At 42.4% G+C, this 5,000-nt stretch overlaps 1 protein-coding gene across 1 annotated transcript in view; it reads left to right on the top strand.

Moving 5' to 3' along the window:
• Positions 1-4,351: 4,351 nt before the first annotated feature.
• Positions 4,352-5,000, top strand: part of si:dkey-225f5.4 — a 24,023-nt gene continuing 23,374 nt past the window's right edge. The window contains exon 1 of the mRNA XM_039823712.1: positions 4,352-4,379. The gene's annotated coding sequence lies outside the window, so the exon portion shown is untranslated. The remainder of the gene's footprint in view (positions 4,380-5,000) is intronic.

The following is a 5,000-nucleotide window of genomic DNA, read 5'->3' as shown; positions in this document are numbered from 1 at the left end:
ATCATGAGTATGGAAAGTGTGGAGAGGGTGTGAAACCAAGGTGCTGTAATTGTGGAGGCAGTCACAGCGTTGCTTATTGGGGTTGTGAGGTGTTGAAAAGGGAGGTGGAGGTGCAACAGATAAGGGTAAGGGGAAAAGTTTCATATGCTGAGGCAGTCAAGATGGCAGGCCAGAAGAGACAGGTGGAAGGGGAAGGTGGCAGAGAAATAGAAGTAGTAAAACAACAGCAGGAGAAACAGAAAGTTTGGAGAGAGAAGAAGAACTTGGTAATGTTTATAGCGGGAGTTATTAATGCGACCTGTGAGATTAAATCTAACTAACTAAATATAACCCCTGCAAGAGATTAGAGTTACGCTTACTTGAGGAGGTGGAAGGGCAGGATAGTAGGAATATTGTGTGGTGTGGTGATTTTAATGGGCACAACATGTTGTGGGGGAGTGATAGCACAGATAAAAATGGGCTGGTGCTTGAGGAGCTGTTAGATGAGAGGAACCTGGTTTGTTTAAATGATGGTAGTAAAACGAGAATTGATATTACGGTGGGTAAAGAATCTGTGCTTGATCTCACATTTGTATCTAATAATATAGCACCAATATGTGATTGGTTTGTGTATCAGGAAGGGACTATAGGAAGTGATCATTATCCAATCTGGTGTAAGATAAATGTTAATACCTCGTTGGTTAGCGAAGGATCGGGGGAAATGGATCCTTGAAAAGGCAAATTGGGGTAAATTTTTGCAGGTCAGTGATAAATGTCTAAATCAGGCCAATGCAGAAATGTCTATAGCATCACTTGACAGTTACATAAAGCAAGGCATAATATTGGCAGCATTTGAATCCATTCCTAAAAGTAAAGGTAGTAAGAAGAGGAAAATAGTGCCCTGGTGGGATGATGAGTGTAAGGAAGCTGTGAGGAATAGAAACAGGGCTTTCAGAATAGTGAAACGAACTCATAATTTTCAGCATATGATACAATACAAGCAAGCTCAGGCTGTAGTGCGGAGGACAGTGAGGCATGCAAAAAGGTCACATTGGAGGAATTATTGTGATACGATTGGTAGCACAACGCAAGTGGGTGAGGTGTGGAGTATGATTCAAAAGATGGGTGGTGATAGAAGGGAGTGGAGTTACCCAGTTCTGACTGAAGGGGATGTGACTAATAGGGAAAAGGCAGAGTTGATGGCAGTTACCTTTGTTAAAGTGCATTGCTCGGATAATTTGTCTATAGCGGAGGAAAGAGGTAGAGGAAAACGCAAGCGGACAACATGGAGGCTCTATGCAGGAAAGTTAAGTGTGATGGTGATGGTCTGAGTGTCCCTTTTAGTATGGGAGAGTTGAGGAAAGCATTGGATAAGTCGGGTATGACTGCGCCTGGTAAAGATAAGGTTTGTTATAGTATGATAAAGCATTTAAATTCTGATGGCCTGGAGAAATTACTATTGTTATATAACAAAGTTTGGGAGGAGGGTAACATACCAGAGAGTTGGAAAGAGGCGCTGATTGTACCAATACGGAAACCAGGTAAAGATTCAAGCAGGCCTGGGAATTATAGGCCAATTGCATTGACTTCACACATTTGTAAATTAATGGAGCGTATAATAAATGACAGGTTAGTACATTTTATTGAAAGTAGAGGCATGATGGCAGCTTATCAAAGTGGCTTTCGGAAAGGTAGAAACACTATGGATCCAGTGGTGTGTTTAGAGGATGAAATAAGGAAAGCCCAAGTAAATAAAGAGACAGTGGTTGCAGTGTTTTTTGATGTGGAGAAAGCTTATGATATGTTATGGACTGAGGGGCTGCTAATAAAGTTACATCAGATTGGAGTTGGGGGGAATATGTTCAATTGGGTAATGGCTTTTTTGGATAATAGGTCCATACGAGTGAAGATTTCTGAGGTATCCAGCAGGTTTGTTGTTAAAAATGGGACACCTCAGGGGGGTGTAGTGAGTCCGACGCTTTTCTCTATTATGATAAATGATGTGTATGTGAATATTCCGATGGACATAGGTAGATCACTGTTCGCTGATGATGGAGCTATGTGGAAAAGAGGGAGAAATATTGACTATTTGATTAAGAAAATGCAGGATGCAGTTACGCGAGAGGCAGACTGGGGAACACAATGGGGTTTTAAGTTTTCAGTGGAAAAAACTAAAACTATGTTCTTTACAAGGAATAAAATCCATGATTGTAATCTGACGCTATATGGAAATAAGTTGGAGAGAGTTGATACTTCGTTTTTTAGGTGTGTATTTGATATGAGACTGACGTGGAAAGAACATGTTAGACAGGTGGTTAGTAAATGTAAAAAGGTGATCAATGTTATGAGATGTCTTGCAGGTTTGGATTTTACATCGCTGAAGTATATCTATCAAGTTTTAATACGATCTAGGTTGGATTATGGCAGTATTGTATATGGATCTGCAGCTAAATCTGTACTCTCAGACCTGGATGTTATTCAGGCCCGTGCTCTGAGGATTTGTTTGGGGTCGATGAAAACTGCTCCAGTTTGTGCTCTGCAAGTTGAGACAGGTGAAATGCCGTTGTGGCTCCGTAGAAAACAGGTGAGGAAATAGCAGAGCAGATGAAAGTCCAGGAAATTGAATTTTGCTCAACTGTTCTGTGGCCTGTGATGCCAGCCTGGATGCTGAGTATTGCTTGTGTAGACTTGGAGTTGCTGAATATCAAGCGCAAGAATAAGACAGTTGACATAGTTCAAGAATATTACGACTATAAAGATAGAAATTATGGTGGTTATGTACAGGTTTTTACTGATGGATCGAAAGATTTACTGACAGGGGCAACGGGGGCAGCTGTGGTGATTCCCAGTTGTCAGACTGGAGTCAGTAGGAGAACCTCAGACTATTTAAGTGTGTATGCTGTTGAATTGTTAGGTCTTTTGTTGGCTGTACAATGGGTGGAAGAGGTGAAGATGCGCAATGTGCTCATTTGTAGTGACTCAGTGTCAGCGCTGTCGAGTCTCAAATCAGGATCTGCCAGGTATCACCAAGAAATTGTGTATGAAATTTTGTTTACAAATTCAAGGTTTGTTGATCAGGGTGTGAATGTGGTGTTCATGTGGGTCCCTGCTCATGCAGGTATACCAGGTAATGAGCGAGTGGATAAATTGGCAAAGGAGGCGGTCAAGAAGGGTGCTGTGGAACTGAATACTAAACTATCAAAGGCAGAGGGGAAGAGCATTGTGTGGGAAGAAATTTCCAGACAGTGGCAACAGTATTGGGATGGTGGAAATAAGGGGAGGAAATTGCATATGATTCAGGCTAAGGTAGGCCAAGGAGGGATGAGTTATAGTGGGTTTAACCAACAAGAACAAGTAATTGTCAGCAGACTGAGAATAGGTCATAGTAGATTAAATGGTACACTTTTTATATTGGGGAAACATCCGACTGGCCAGTGCAATGTATGTGAGGTAATGGAGACAGTGGAGCATGTATTGATGTCATGCAGGAAATATAGCCGAGAAAGAGGGGTTATGTTTGCTGGACTACCCGTCGCTATGGGCGGGCCATAGGGGGCCGGGCCCGCCCCCAAAAATGCTTGTGCCCCCCCACTTGAGGCACAGATCTCTTAAAAAAATTACTTTAATTTTATATTATCATAGTTGCTAATTTTGTGTTGCATTAATGTTGCATTCTTTATCATTAAAACATTATAAATATAAATAAACAATGGTGTGATTTTTGTTTGATTGATGGGAATCTACACTGCAACAGCCTATCACGGCCTTACTAAAAAGAAAGATGGCTACGACGTGACGTAGCCTACGTCAGTGTAGCTGCTCAACAGTTCCCGCACATTTTTTAAAGCTGGCTGAGTTTTCGCCGGCTTACTCGCTTCAGTTCCTCATGGTAAGTGGTTGAAAGCCCACCAACATCTCCTCTGCCAAACTGGATACGACACCGACGCCTCCTGATGTTGTCGTTGGAGAAGGAGCCCCTGGACGACAGTCTGAGCCTGATGCTAGTAGCTCCGTGGAGCCCGACCCTGGGCCTGGCAGGACCTGCAGGTCAAGTGCAACTGCGACTGGGGCAGCATTTGGGCCACAACTAACTGTTGAATCAGGGGGTGTGACGGATAAACCCAAACAGGTTGTGTTGAGGAAATATCCAGTCAAAATGTTTGGTTAAAAAAAAAACGTAGCTGTAGCTGGTATTTGAACAGGGACTGGCTTGCGTAGGCTACTCGGTGGAAAAGGACTCTGCATTTTGTTATGCCTGCAGGAAATTCACATCTGTATCATCGGACGCGACCTTCTTCATTAAGGGGTTTAAGATTTACAGACAAGGGCTTAATAAGCATGCAGCTTCAAATGACAGGAGGGACTGGAGAGAGGACAGGCTGCCTCCACTCAAAGTACCGGTAGGTTCAAAGTCTCTGTGTGTGTGTGTGTGTGTGTGTGTGTGTGTGTGTGCGTGCGCGCGCGTGCGTGCGTGCGTGTGTGTCTCATGGCACATGCATAGCAATGCATATCCTTCTGTTGACTGCTTTAAAATGCAATGTTTGAGAGATGCTTCTGGTGTTACATCTAATATGTTGTATAGTCAAGTGTTTTATGGATATTCATAACATTGCTTCTATGTAATGTGTTGTAGGCTATATAGGCTACCTGGTCATATTGCTGTTGGTTATGTTTAACGTGATGATTACGTGCGAATAGTCTAACAAGAGTATATGATTATTATACATATACGTACTGTAAGCCAATAATAATTGTGCCCCCCCATGTATTTCATGTGCCCCCCTTAAGACTGAGGTCTAGCAACGGGTCTGGGACTACGGAAATTAGGTTTAGGTGAACTCAAGATTACAGATGTCCTTGAAAGTGGTGTTATTATGAATGGAAGGAAATATCTATTTGCGTTTTTGAAAGGTACTGGTGTTTTTAGGAAATTGTAGTGTATCGGTCTGAATAAATAGATATTGGAGGCAGTAATGCAACGACTTGGATGCCAACTGCCGTTAAACTCTAAAGAAGAAGAA

The sequence above is a fragment of the Perca fluviatilis genome, chromosome 15 (assembly GCF_010015445.1).
Source record: "Perca fluviatilis chromosome 15, GENO_Pfluv_1.0, whole genome shotgun sequence".
Classification (NCBI taxonomy): domain Eukaryota; kingdom Metazoa; phylum Chordata; class Actinopteri; order Perciformes; family Percidae; genus Perca; species Perca fluviatilis.
The sequence above is the reverse complement of the archived record's forward strand: the minus strand, read 5'-3'. Positions and strand labels throughout refer to the sequence as shown.